We start from the raw sequence: 15,097 nt of genomic DNA on the forward strand, positions 1-15,097 counted from the left end.
TAGCGCTACGTTTATCTGAAATGAAAGTGGGTACAATGTTGGTTGATGCCACAGTGGTAACACCAGATCCCCTCAGGTAACCGAAGTTAAGCATTGTCGGGCTTGGCTACCTCTTGGATGGGTTACCGTCCGGGTCTACCGAGCACTGTTGGTAAGCGGATTGCACTCAGCCCTTGTGATGCAAATTGAAGACCTACTTGATTGAGAGGTATCGGCACCCATCGCTAAAACCGACAACGGCCTGCAGAACGGTGTGCTGACCACATGCCCCAACGTTTCCGCATCCGGTGACGCCTAAGGTTTGTGAGGCCCACGAAGAATACAGGCCTTGGCCTGATCGTCACAGCACGTTATACTACAGGTCTTATAACTGTCAGCAGCCGTCCTTAGTGGAGAGGGAGTAACTAATTAAGAAGGGTTTAATAATTATTGACTGGATTTTAAAACACATGCAAGATCTCGATGGCACACGACAAAATTAAGAGCTTTAGAGGGTGTATTCCCAATTAAATATTTCCCTTGGGCTTTGCAAGGATCCAAGCGTTCACGAAGTATGGCGAACAAGCTGACTACTGTGACAAGTTCGTAGCGAGGCTTGTATATCTAGATGGCCCCTTGAGGGCTGAGGATTACACGGCGACCGGTCCGTACCGTTGAGCTATTAAGGCCTGTTCATGTTAGTTTATATGTCGAACAGTTACGGATTTGTGGCTGAGAAGAGAAACTCCCTATCGAACCCCACCGAAGAGAAACTCTCCATCGAACCCCACAGAAGAGAAACTCCCCATCGAACCAGACTCAGATTTAGTGGTAACATAGCCCAGTAGACAGCCCGTCAGAAACTGCACACAGACCAAGCATGAAAACAGGAAAACAGCGTACTGAACAGTTGAAAAAAACAAAAGAGGAGCAGTAAACGGTCTAAGAAGCAGAAGTGGGATAAAGAGCAGCCTACAATAGCAGCGGCATCGTGGGTGAGTGGTCATGGTGTTGGACTGCCATGCGGGCCCCTTGACATTTTGAAAACTCACTCCTGCCATTTACTTTTTCCCACAACATTATGAACTGTTCGTCCTCTCATGTAAATGTTTGTTCTCTTTCTGTAGTCCTTGCGGTTGTCATATTATACGTTGGTTATAGAATACGAGTCACGCGGTAAGAATATGTTACCGTCGCAAGGAAATCTGATGAATAGTGAGAGCAGGCGAGATACCACACAAATGTCTCACAGAAATAGCAAATAAACGGGTGTGAACTATGTTACAACAAAGGAATTCAGGAGTCAAGACTTCCAAAATGGAAGGCAACTTCGAAACCGTTAAAAACATTTGCTTTGGCAGAGCACAGAGAAACTATGTGATTGGGAAACTGTTGCGTTCATTTCTTGCAATTTATGTGACAAACTATTATGTATTCATCATTTCCTTGGGAGTGATCACAATCATACGAACACCTATTTAGGGCAAGGAGGCATAAAATGGCTCTGAGCACTATGGGACTCAACATCTGAGGTCATCAGTTCCCTAGAACTTCGAACTACTTAAACCTAACTAATCTAAGGACATCACACACATCCATACCCGAGGCAGGATTCGAACCTGCGACCGTAGCAGTCACGCGGTTCCGGACTGAAGTGCCTAGAACCGCACGGCCACCGCGGCCGGCAAGGAGCTATATCCCACTCACTTGACAGTCACAGAAATTTGGTGCGTCGATAAGAGATTCCTACCGAATGACACACGCACTGTCACTAACGGCATGTATGAACACTAGACATGTTTTCCGGTGAAGGATTCGGTTGACTTGTCAACAAACGTTAGCGGTTCCGATTCGAAAGCCAATTTCTTTGTCCGTTAATAGGGTAGTTCTGCAGAATCAACTTACGCTGTTGCTTCGCTGTTGCAAACGGACGCTACACAACGACACAGACACAAATTTGAATAAAGCAAACAGTCCAGAAAAAAACAAAAAAATTGGCACGAGGGAGATTCGAACACGGCTCACCCCCATGGAAGTTCTACACCGTAACCATTTTTCTCGTGTCTCCTTCTGTTCGTTATTGTTCACTGCATTTGTTCGGGGCCGACGTTCTACGACTCCCGTTCAGGCTCATTGTTGAACCGTTCACTCAATTTTTTTGTGACAGACAGCAGTTAACTGTCTACTTAACCACAACGCCACTTGTATGTCCGGCTGCTCTACATTACACTTTCTGTTCTTAGAGCGTTCACTGTTTCTATTTTGCATATTTTTCGCAGTCCAGTACACTTTCTACCTGTTTTCTTGCTGGATCTGCGTTCCTTTTCTGACGTGCTGTCCTCTGGGCCCTAACAACACTGCATGGGAGTTTCCCTTGTAAGTAAGGTAAAGTAGTAGGTGGAGGAAGACACTTTAATCACCAGTGCAGTTTCGTTACATAAAGTTTTGTGTTCACTAATTTTGAAATATTTAGCGTGGGTTTGGATTTGTTACTTGCTTAATTCCACATTGTCGAGAACCAAGATTTTATTTCTCGTGCTTCTCAGGATTCCGAGGACTACGTCACACATTCTCGATACAATGATTACCGCAGCAGATACAGGAGCAGCCTGGTTGTCTGATGGCCGTATGACACCAACCAGCGCATAGCCGTGGTCACTAGGTTTTGCAACTCTGAAATATTATTTATGCAGCCTAGCAAAATTAGAGGCACCCGGGAGAACGGAGACAGCCTATGATGGCAAAACTGGTGGAGAAATGCCTGAAGTAAGTTATTAAACATTATAGACTTTTGACCGCCCAGCTGAGAACCTAATGTTACGCTCTTAGAGAGTATACTAGTAGGAAGAGCGACAATTTCAAATCCACGCAGACTCTATAAAAGGTATTATTCATTTATACGTGTATTCTATTTGGTAAGTTGTTGTTTGAGCCATCCAAGGGCCCTCTGGGATCTCACTTGTAGCAACTGCAACTCATGTAGACACAGGTTCTGTTGGATGTACTGTAAATTTATATTTTGTTGTTCTCCTGCTCTTCGAAAATTAAAGATATGTAAATGTCATTAATTTCATTGTCCTAGGTGACAGACTCGTACAAGCACTGATCCAAAATAACGGTCCTAAAACTTATTTCGCTCCCTGTTACCAGCTTGTTATTTGTACAACCTGGTCCTATCATCATGAATTCGTCCTTGCTGTATATGACTTTCTGTTGCTCATATTAAAAACAGCTATGTGAGGAAGCAACTATAATATGCAGGTGAATACTTTAAGCAAATGTTTGGTGGCAGATAACTAATTATCCACTTAAATAGTGATTCACGGAATCTAAGTATCAATATCAATCTTTTTTGTTTGGCGTTTTACATACGTAACAAAAATTGAGGGAGGTAACCGCGTGCTTTGTTAACTTTAAGACATAATTCTCTTGCTAGAGTTTCTGGATACAATACAAATTTAGTTTACTTCACCTGAGATTTGGAGTTCAATCGTTAGCATGGAGCTTAAAGGTGTAATTTGTAGGAAGCTCAGCAGGTAAGGTAGAGGTGTGTGCTGTAGAAGCAAAACTATCATGAAATAGGCAAGTGTTACGAATTAGAATAAAGTCAGAACCATATGTTACGTACGCAGCCCTTAATTAAATTGTTCTAATACTGCAAATATAACTGATATCTAAATTAAAATCTTCTGCGGAAAGGTAGTTACATAACCCCAAGATATTCTGACAATTGCAAATATGCTCAGGGAGGGACAGTGTCGGAACGGTGTAGCATAGTCTTTGAGCTAAATTGCAGTATTATAAACAACTGACTGCCGGTGTCCAGAAGAAACTTAAAATTAATACAGTTTCGTTTCCGCTGCGGGCAGGATGTGTTATAAGCAGTGTTACCACAAGCTAGCTGGCTAGGAAATTAAATTTTCGTTTACGTAAAAGAACAAGCTGAAACAGTATTCAGAGTTTCGGATGATAAATGCAAATTGTATTTCTCTTACCCGTAAAGATCACTGTGCTATAACGTCGCAGGAGTTCGCGTGTTCTAATGAACAGGGAATGATTCTTCCCCACACAGTGATACTTTGCAAAGCTGTGTTCTCCGTAACACAACTCACCACTTACCTCAGACTTTGATGAGACGAAGTGGTTTTCCTCGTTCAATCTGCAAACAAAAATTAATATTCGTTAGACGAAGAGTTTTTCACAGTCGATTAATACGCAGATTATATTGGTTGCTATGAAAATCAATTCATACAAAGTGAGATATTACGTATGAAATCATAAAATTTTCTAAATTTACCAAATATAATAGATGAGAGATAAGGTTGGTAGTGCTCTGAATTACTTTTAACGATCGATGCAAACATTACTCTTTTCACACCGTTGGAAACCGTTCCGTGACATGTGATCTGAGCTACAAATGTTCAAATGTGTGTGAAATCTTATGGGACTTAATTGCTAAGGTCATCAGTCCCTAAGCTTACACACTACTTAACCTAAATTATCCTAAGGACAAACACACACACACCCATGCCCGAGGGAGGACTCGAACCTCCGCCGGGGCCAGCCGCACAGGCCATGACTGCAGCGCCTTAAACCGCTCGGCTAATCCGGTGCGGTACTCTGAGCTACATAATAAGCTCATAGGTGGAGGTAACTGAATGTTAAATTCTGCTGTTGAATACGCTGTGTCCTAGAATCGTGTCCCATTTTTGAAATTTCAGATAATTTTTAACACCTATATACTGCTGGTACTGATTATTACCTAATTCACTTCTTCAGTGGTACTAGAATAGAATAACAAAGCATTTCTCAAATTTTTCCTGAGAATACACGCAACTAAAAGACGGCATTCGACATTTCCGTTTCCATTTACTTATAAACTATTTCTGTCCATACTATATACCATTTACTTGTGTATAACAACAGTGGCATAATCCAAAGCCTACTTTACACACTCTTAAATCAGCAGATGTAATCCTCAGTAATTGCAGTCTACACCTGATATATCGAAGTCGTTGTGTATGTCGACATGTAAAGAAAATGCTTTGGGTTTAATATTTTTTTTCGATGTACTTACATGTAACCTGTTTTCTTTCTTTTTTTTTGCCCAATTGGAGACACATTATCAACTTACTTATAAAAAAGTGAGTGTGCAAGTGACAGTTGGTGAACGAGTGGTTCATGGAGGGACTCGAAGATGATTGGATGTTAGGGCGCGGAGTAACTTTGTGGAAAATCAATTAGCTTATGTAAAGAAGAACACTTTTGTCAGCGGTGGAAGGAGGAGAGAACTGGAAGAACCAAGGCACAGTGGCGGAGACCGTGGTAATTTAAAAGGAGAGATAAACGGAACTAAGAACATTCTGGAGACGTATAATTCACGATTTGTTGCAAAAATTTACTAATATCTCGAGAAGACTATTTCATTACGAATGTCGATGCAGAAGAGGAATGGAAAGTCGGGAAGACCAAAGAAGAAAAGAAGGATTATAAAGTAGAAGACATTGGGATTAAGAAGAAATTGAAGTTACATCAAACAATCTACACACATCAAAAAAAAGTTTTGCATCACCACGGTTCCCAGAACTCCTGAAGATAGACGATAGACGTTGACTGTGAATATTGTATCACATAAACAGTCCCTTTGACTGCTCAAAGATGTCACTAAACCCGCCCAAAGGTGTAAACAACCATGCACGAGCAGCGCCTATTAGACGGAGGGGATCCGACAGCCGATCATTTCCAGTCATTCCACTAGGAAGGAGGTACATTGCTCGTGTTGTCTGTAGTTCAACCACGCCTAGACGGTCAATACCGCGGTTCGATCGCGTCCGCATTGTTACTTTGCGCCAGGAAGGTCTCTCAAAAAGGAAAGGGTCCAGGCGTCTCGGAGTGAACCAAAGCGATGTTGTTCGTACATGGAGAAGATAGAGACAGGAGATACAGAGAGACAGGAACTGTAGATGACATGCCTCGCTCAGGCCGCCCAAGCGCTACTACTACAGTGGATGACCGCTACCTACGGATTATGGCTAGGAGGTGTCCTGAGAGCAACACCACCATGTTGAATAACGCTTTTCGTGCAGTCGCAGGACGTCGTGTTATCACTCAAACTGTGCGCAATAGGTTGCATGATGCGCAACTTCACTCCCGACGTCCATGGCGAGGTCAATCTTTGTAACCACGACACCATTCAGCGCGGTACAGATGGACCCAACAACATGCCGAATGGACCGCTCAGGATTGCTATCACGTTCTCTTCACCGATGAGTACCGCATATGCCTTCAATGATACAACCCGGTCAGGCTGAACGCCTTAGACACACTGTTCAGCGAGTGCAGCAAGGTGGAGGTTCCCCGTTGTTTTGGGGTGGGACCAACGTACGCTGATGGTGGTTATGGTAGGCGCCGTAACGGCTGTACGCGACATGAATGAAATCCTCCGTCCGATACTGCAACCATATTGGCAGTATACTGGCGAGGCATTCGTCTTCATGGATGACAATTCGCGTCACCACCTTGCACATCTTGTGACTGGCTTCCTTCAGGATAAAGATATTGCTCGACTAGAGTACTGGTGTGTACAGCAATCTGGACCACCACCTCTGAAGGTCTCGGTGTATGATGGTACAACGTGCAATGTGTAGTTTTCGTGAGCAGTAAAAAGAGAGGAAATGATGTTTGTGTTGATCTCTATCCAATTTGCTGAACAGGTTCCGGAACACTCGGAACAGAGTTGATGCAAAACGTTTTTGATGTGTCTAGAAGCGCGACCGCTACGGTCGCAGGGTCGAATCGTGCCTCGGGCATGGATGTATGTGATGTCCTTAGGTTAGTTAGGTTTACGTAGTTCTAAGTTCTAGGGGACTGATGACCTCAGCTGTTAAGTCCCATAGTGCTCAGAGCCATTTGAACAACTTTTTTGTGTCTAGAACCAAAGCAACGATTTTAAGACAACGTAATTGCAACGTGATTTATGTGGTCGGCAAATACTCTGTTTTACTGTTCTGTGGGCTGATCACGAATATGGACAACCGATATTGTTCTGTACTCTGAACTGTAAATTATCTCGAAAGGTTAAAGAGTGTGACAGCCTAAGCTTCTTGTCATTTAATTTGAGTGAATTTAATAATTCCAAGATCCTTATCCGTTAAATTTATTGCGAGGGTAAGCCCAAAAGTAAGGTCGCCTACTTTTTTATAAGTACATAGACCTGTTTATTTCTACAATGGTTTACATCAGTTTACAGCTTGAACATTTAACTATTTTTCGACATAATCACCATTTCTGTCTGTGCATTTTTGTAGATGCTGCGGCAATTTTTGTATGCCCATGTCATACCGGCATGCTTTTCAGAAAGTCGTCGTAGGAGTTGAATCGCTTTCCGACTAAATGTTCTTTTAACCTAGGGAACAGGCGATAGTCACTGGGCACCAAGTCAGGACTGTAGGGTGGGTGGGTGATTATGTTCCACTGAAACTGTTCTGTTGCAGGAGAGCAAAGGATTGCCGAGCGATGTGTGGGCGAGCGTTGTCATGGAGAATGTGTACACCCTTGCTCAACATTTCTCATCTCCGGTTCTGAATGGCTCGTTTGAGTTTTTTCAGAGTCTCACCGTACCTGTGAGCTTTAATTGTGGTCCTAGCGATTAAGCTCCGATGACAAGGTGAAAGAAAAGGTTCATAACTTTCTGAAGAGCATGGCGGCGAGCTGGTATGACATGGGCATACAAAACTGCCACAGCGTCTACAAAAATGCATCGACAGAAATGATGATTATGTTGAAAAATAGCTAAATGTTCAAGCTGTCAACTGATGTGAACCATTGTAGAAATAAACAGGTCTATGTACTTATAAAAAGATAGGAGACCATACTTCTGGGTTTACCCTCGTAACTCGACATATATCATTCCGCATCCTACTTCGAAACAACAGCGTACATTCGTTCCCGTAACACGTTCCGGAGCAATCACTGGAAGATTTTTTTGAATTATTGGTAATTTTCTAATCACGAAGCCAGCCACCACCATTTTGCTGTGGTCTAGCGCTCAATAAATAGCAGCATCAAGAAGGCAACAAAGAAATTTCGTGCACTGCAGCTTATTTCGAGGTCAGCCATGTCTCTGACTCAACTGTTATCACTCACTCGCCGTTTTCTTAGTCATATTGAGTGAAAAACAGAATTTAGAGAATGTGATTACGTAGAGTTTTCCGGCGAAATGCTCTTCAAAGGCTTGCGGCCGGATTTCATAGTTCTGACGACACGATATTTCGACGGTCCAACTGGCTGCCATGTTCAGGTGAAATTCCAGGTGCACATTCACACTGGAACTGCGGTAATATCAGATACGGTGGCTCATTTATATTCCGGGTACAGGACGGTGCGCGTGAGCAAGAAGGGAAAGGGATGCCCGCTGAGAAGCGAAGAACTGTAGCGCCACCAGCGATAGAAATTAACAAAAGCGATAAATTGTAAATTGGGTTAGAGCTGGACGAAAACCAGACCATTGTTGCTTTATATCTGATAATATAGGCTGCTTAAAGGAAAATCTTTATCTCTATTAATAATGTCGTTGCATAATATTATGTCGATGGATTCCTTAAGTACACAATCACATTAAATGGAAGTCGGAGGTATAGTTTACTTCTGTTTAAATAATATATTACGCCATTCATTGAGACAATATTCAGCGACGGTAGATTTCACCGGGCTAGACTAAACGTGTTTGACGTTGATGTTCCACACATCGATCAAGAACCGCACGAATTGTCTGTCGATTACTTGAATTTCAGTAATGGCATACAGTTTTATATACCCCAGGCTTCCTCAACCCTAAGTTATGTTTAAAGGATCCAAGAAGGTCCCTAGTTTTGGCCAAAAGCAGAAGGACACTTTTAATACCCCATTTTCTGAGAATTCTTGAAATTTTCTAAGAAATACTCCACGCAAAGGGTAAATAAGCAACTGATTTCCAAATGTCCCTTGTTGGTTCATGTGGTGGACCAAATTGAAAAGCACGAACAATTTGATGTTCGGCATATCCATTTTCGCTGAAAACAGCCTTAAGATAATCCAGTTCCAGCGTTAAATAATCGGAATTCGAAAAGGAAGAAGCTCTTCTGACCGGTGTACGTGGAGAACAGAAATTTGTGGAAAAGCCTGACTAGAAGAAGGGATCGGTTGGTATGGGGTATTCTGAGACGTCAAGGGATTACTATTTAGCGCTGGACGGAAGTGTGGGGTGGGGGTGGGGGGTGAAATCGAAGAGGGAGACCTACACAGCAAGCAGACTCAGAAGGAAGTAGGTTGCAGTAGTTACTCGAAGAGGCTTGCACAGGATAGAATAGCACCGAGAGCCGCATCAAACCGATATTCGGACTCAAGTCCACAACATGAGTGCAGGTTAATGAAGCATTGACAACGTATGTAACTTCTGGTCTGGCCGTAAAGGGAGCACAGGAGCCTAAATTGTTAAGGCATCCGCTAGGATGAGCGGGAAATTTGGGTTCGGGTCCCAGTCGGGCACCAACTCTTGATGTCATAATTCCATTCTACTGTTGGATGTAGCCAATATATTTCCTGTAAAAACTACATATATTTATAATAATATGAGCCCCTTTCATTAGCAAGTACAGTAGGAATGTATGCAGTACAGCCGAAAAAGAGTAACACAGTAAATATTCATAGAAGTAATGCTTAAAGTACTTAATTTTGGCCTGACTAAGGAAGCCAACCCGCTTACGTGCAGTTAAGTCGCGCACTTTTCTCGGGGCAGATGATAATGGTCGCTTTCATCTTGAGGTTCAGACCGTCGCGAGGCAGTATCGAAACGTGTAAATCTTTCACAGGTAGCCGGTATATTCTCATCTTCATTTTTTGGAAGACTAGTTGATGACATGCCGGCGGCATCACATTTATAATTTCGCTATCCTGCATGATTTGGTGCCTTGCATCTGCTCGACGACACTCTTCCATTCTTGAACGTCTTCTTCATTACAGTTGTGGCAGCTGAGATCTTTTAGCGTACTGAGCATTTAGGACATATTATTCTGTTCGTCATTTTCAATTAGGTTTCAAGAATTTTCCGCTATAACTAAAATGTTATTCCAGGCTTTTTCCAAATTGGATTCTTTTACACTGTAACATGCTGTTCGATCAGGACTCATTTACCAAATCACAATTTTTATGATTTCTTAACAGACTGTCTCTTCCTTACAAAAACTTTCGTATCATTTCTTTCTTGTAAAGCCGTTTGAAAGTCTCAACACAGGCTTTATCCATGGGCTGTAGTAAGGAAGTGGAAGAACAATCACTTTTATAAACTCCTCGCTTAAGATTCACGTGATGGATGAGCTGGTTGTCAAGGAGGCAGTCCTTAACTGATGAGCTCTTAGAGCGGATACAAAGCTTCCATACACAATTCTGAGAAAATCGTATGATCCATCCTGGAGCTCTTTTGTATACTGTGTACAATAGGCATATCAACACATTACCTTGGTTGCACCAACGCTGTTCCTTACATTCACCAACGGAGAGCACAGGACGTCGGGGCTACCAGTAGCATTAGCACTATCTAAGACAGTACTTATTTTAGGAGCAGATCCTTTACAGCCTTACAGTTGAGCACAATTTGGTCAGCATTATAAACATTTTCGAGAGCATGGTCTTCTTACCTCAATACGTCCCTTAGTTTGATTAGAAAGAATAGGCCACTGAAAAACCAATAGATAGTGAACGCCATTCTTTGACTTAAAGTCTTTTAAGGGGGTAGGACGTCAAACGGGCCGACTTGGAGCACGAGTGGCACCACAGGACATTTTATTTTCTACTGTCTATATTTTTACAAATAAATTCATAAAATTCTGTCAGCATGACCAGGAAGGATTCAGAATTCACACTCATAGCAGTGTAAGTGCAAAAACATAACAAAATAAATTTTTTTAGATATGAAATTTCATCATTTTTTCACTTACTGTTGGCTGCATTTGTTGCTATAGGTACATTTTTCTTCACAAGTACGAGAGATTATTTGATGAATTTTGCACAGCATACAAACTACACTTACAGGTGTATGAAACTCTAGAATTTTCCAAATATACTAAAAACTGTGGTAAAAATTGATATAATTTACTACAAAATTTGATTTTTTTTCTAAACATAAAGTTGAAAACGTAACGGCCCATTCATTTTTTCATAAATTAAATAAATTCTAGAGTTTCAGACACCTGAAAGTATGGTTTGTATGCTGTGCAAAATTCATCGACCAGTCTCTCTTACTTATGAAGGAATGTGTACCTATGGCAACAAATGCAGAAAATAGTAAGTGAAAAAATGATGAAATTTCACATGTAAAAAAAATTATTTTGTTATGTTTCTGAACTTCCGCTGCTACGAGTGTGAATCCTGAATCCTTCCTGGTCATGCTGACAAAGTTTTTTGAATTTACTTGTGAAAGTATAGACAGTGGAAATTAAAATGTCCTGTGGTGCCTCTCCTGCTCCAAGTTGGCCCGTTTGACATCCTACCCCCCTTAACTAGCCCGTGCGTACTTTAAAATTAGAGGGCCTCAGAGAATTTCATTAAATTGAATGGCCTTCTCACATAGAATAGGGCCTCCTTGTTACCTTTTTTGTGTAAACCAGTTGCAAACAGCATCGTCTAGATCCGTGTTCGTAGCCAGACTTCTCGATCCTCCATCAGAATTAAGCTAACATATAAAATGTGTGAAGCTTCTCTGATTTTGTTGACTTGCCGATCATGCGCTCATTAGATAACTTGTTTGCGTATTCACCTTCCTCCGACCATTTATTGAGCTCATATCATTTTATGTCTCAGAAAGGACAACAAGTTTTACGTTTAGGCATTTGATTTCACAAGTTTACTTTATGACGCACAGTTGACACAGGTGATCCGTAACTGAACACAAACGATTACTATTGCCGCCAGCTCTGTATTTAGTTATTAGTTCAACACCCCTGCCTCGTTTTTCAGTCTGCAGGTGGAGGGTAGTCCCAGGAACTACTGTAGGGATTTTGACACGGTTTTCACTGATAATCTGATTCACGATGAAGGTTAGTGTACGTAATTTATTACTGCTACGCCAGACAGGTCGTTCGGCCATAAATACTGCTGCCCGTGCAAGGCCAGATCAGTACAACGTACATTTCTTCACAAAGGAGCGCACGATTCGAATAAAAATAGCACACAGACACACACACACACACACACACACACACACACACACACACACACACACACACACACACACAGAGAGAGAGAGAGAGAGAGAGAGAGAGAGAGAGGGTGAAATGAAATCGACATCACACAGGTAACGGAATAAGGGAAATACCGGACTGAGTCGACTACATCACAGTGTATCTTTTTCCTTTCTTTTCTTTTCATTTCCTTTTTTTTCACATAACTTTCTTCCGGCAGGTATGATTCCGTCCTATTTTTCTTTGTCTTCACGTCTGTCATACACACCATCCCCACTATCCTTCATCCTTCCGTAGCTCCGAATTAACGATTCCTGTATGCCGTTGCATATTATCGACCAACCAAATCCCAGCTTTTAGCTATGTTTGTCAGCAGGATAATTTCATTCTTTCAAGAACTGTTTCTTTGCTTATGTTATATGTCCTCACCATTGTGTATGATTATTGCATTTCACTGATTTCATGTGTCAGTTAAGTAATTTTCCTGGAATTAGCTATGTAACTGACCCGATATTTCCAATGATATGAAAGAAATCTCTATGACATCGCCATGTTACTCTCGACAAAAGGTTCGCTTTGCTGTATTGGGGACAGTTAAACTGCCATTTGTTACAATGTCAGCTGTCACATTTTTATTAATTTTACTTTTTCACTGATTATAAAACCCTGAAGAGAGGCCTATCACTTTGTGTTAAAAGGGCAGCAATGTAATGATTGCTGGTTAGTTTAAAATACTGTTATTCCCCTCATCTATTTTTTAAGGTCAAGTGTCCTGGATATCTTTTTAACAAAATATTTCCTTGTTATTGGACTGGCAATGTATTTTGGCCCCTACTAGTGGAGAGCACAACACTGCAATATATTTGACAATACAGTGTATAAATTTTACTACTCGAAAGCACATTAACATCAGCAATAACGACACATTTCCACGAAATATAATACCACGTGTGTGGGAAGGATGTTACTTTATGCTCAAGACAAAAAATTGAAAAAAACACAAATTTCGTTCATTGTTGTTAACTTTTATTAACAACATATTTTAAATACATATTGATGTATAAGTATGGTGGAGAATCTGAATATATTATTGCCACTATCTTAGCATGATACAAGTATTTTCGATACTGTGTATACTGAGGGAGCGATACTTTATTACCACAGAAAAAAAATTCAAAAGAATGTAACTTTCGTGAATTGTCGTTGATTTATATTCACGACACACGTTTTAACGAAATATAGATGTGTAAAGAAGGGTCCTGAACCTGAAAATAGTATAATACCTTCCACAGAAAGGCACTTCATTACAAAGATGTAAATTTTTTGTTTATGTTTCACTGAAAAACTGAAAAGAATTACCAAGTCAGGCATAACAAACCATTAAAGTCAATATTTATTTGTTTAAAATTTTAAAATATACCGGGTGATCAAAAAGTCAGTATAAATTTGAAAACTTAATAAACCATGGAATAATGTAGACAGAGAGGTAAAAATTGACACACATGCTTGGAACGACATGGGGTTTTATTAGAACAAAAAAAAAGCAAAGTATTGCTAGAGACGTGGAAGATCTCTTGCGCGCGTCATTTGGTGATGATCGTGTGCTCAGCCGCCACTTTCGTCATGCTTGGCCTCCAGGTCCCGAGGCCTCAGTCCGTGCGATTATTGGCTTTGCGGTTACCTGAAGTCACAAGTGTATCGTGATCGATCGACATCTCTAGAGATGCTGAAAGACAACATCCGACGTCAATGCCTCACCATAACTCCGGACATGCCTTACAGTGCTGTTCACAACATTATTCCTCGACTACAGCTATTGTTGAGGAATGATGGTGGAGATATTGAGCATTTCCTGTAACGAACATCATCTTTGCTTTGTCTTACTTTGTTATGATAATTATTGCTATTCTGATCAGATGAAGCGCCATCTGTCGGACATTTTTTGAACGTTTGTTCAACCCCATGTCGTTCCAAGCATGTGTGTCAATTTGTACCTCTCTATCTACATTATTCCATGATCTATTCAGTTTTCAAATTTATGCTGACTTTTTGATCACCCGGTATATTTCACGTCTAGGTTACAAAATTTTCAAAAGGTGAGTATAAAGTACAGGTCCCATTGTTATTGCGAGGGCTAAGCACCATGGTTTCCTCAAAAGTAAAAAAGAAAATCAAATCCCCAAAGCTACAACAGAAATATAACAATGCTAGCAGGACTGAGAGGAACATCTTATAAGAACTACTTTGGAAAGAATGTAGATACTAAGATAATTGTTGGAAAATGAAGTTCATTTCACCTTTTTAAGTATTTTTGTACCTTAAATTAAATCAGTTTTACAAAAGAACAGCTGTCTCCTTGCAAAAGTAATTCAAACAATGGAATGAAGCAATTCATTTTAGCGTAAGTTCATTACATCACTCCATTTATGATTCCAATATCCCTGGCTACATAGTGGGACAGCTGTTCATCGTGATCTGGTCAAACAAACCTTTAATGTAGGCCTAAGCCAGCATGCTAAACTACCTAGAAACGATGCTATCTTCCTGGCAAAGTGTCCATAAAAAATGGAAAACCTTCACCAAATCATTCAGTATATGGAAAACAGCTGCAGAGAATTTTGTGTGGACACTCTGAAGGACGCTTTGACGGAGGAAAATACCGGATTACAGGACTAATATGAACTTTTAATGTATGTGTTTCGTTTTAATTTCGCTTCGAAGACTAACAAAATTTGGGGTCATCTACACGCATTAAAAAACCACGAACATAGCTATTTTTTTAATTTATATGTTTGTTATTTTTTCAAAATTTGATAAAAGGGCATGCCGGAGTTCCTTAAATGATATAACCTTATAATTCTACACAATATAAGAGATTTCAAATCAACCAACTTCATTAAGAG

The 15,097-nt window shown here is 40.8% G+C and overlaps 1 long non-coding RNA gene across 1 annotated transcript in view; it reads right to left on the minus strand.

Annotated features, from left to right (window-relative positions):
- The window catches only part of LOC126413338 (uncharacterized), a 1,775,741-nt gene that overhangs the window by 416,638 nt on the left and 1,344,006 nt on the right, over positions 1-15,097 (minus strand). Inside the window, exon 6 of the long non-coding RNA XR_007575369.1 lies at positions 4,099-4,138. This is a non-coding gene — a long non-coding RNA (uncharacterized LOC126413338). The remainder of the gene's footprint in view (positions 1-4,098; positions 4,139-15,097) is intronic.

This window comes from Schistocerca serialis, chromosome 1 (genome assembly GCF_023864345.2).
Source record: "Schistocerca serialis cubense isolate TAMUIC-IGC-003099 chromosome 1, iqSchSeri2.2, whole genome shotgun sequence".
Lineage (NCBI taxonomy): Eukaryota > Metazoa > Arthropoda > Insecta > Orthoptera > Acrididae > Schistocerca > Schistocerca serialis.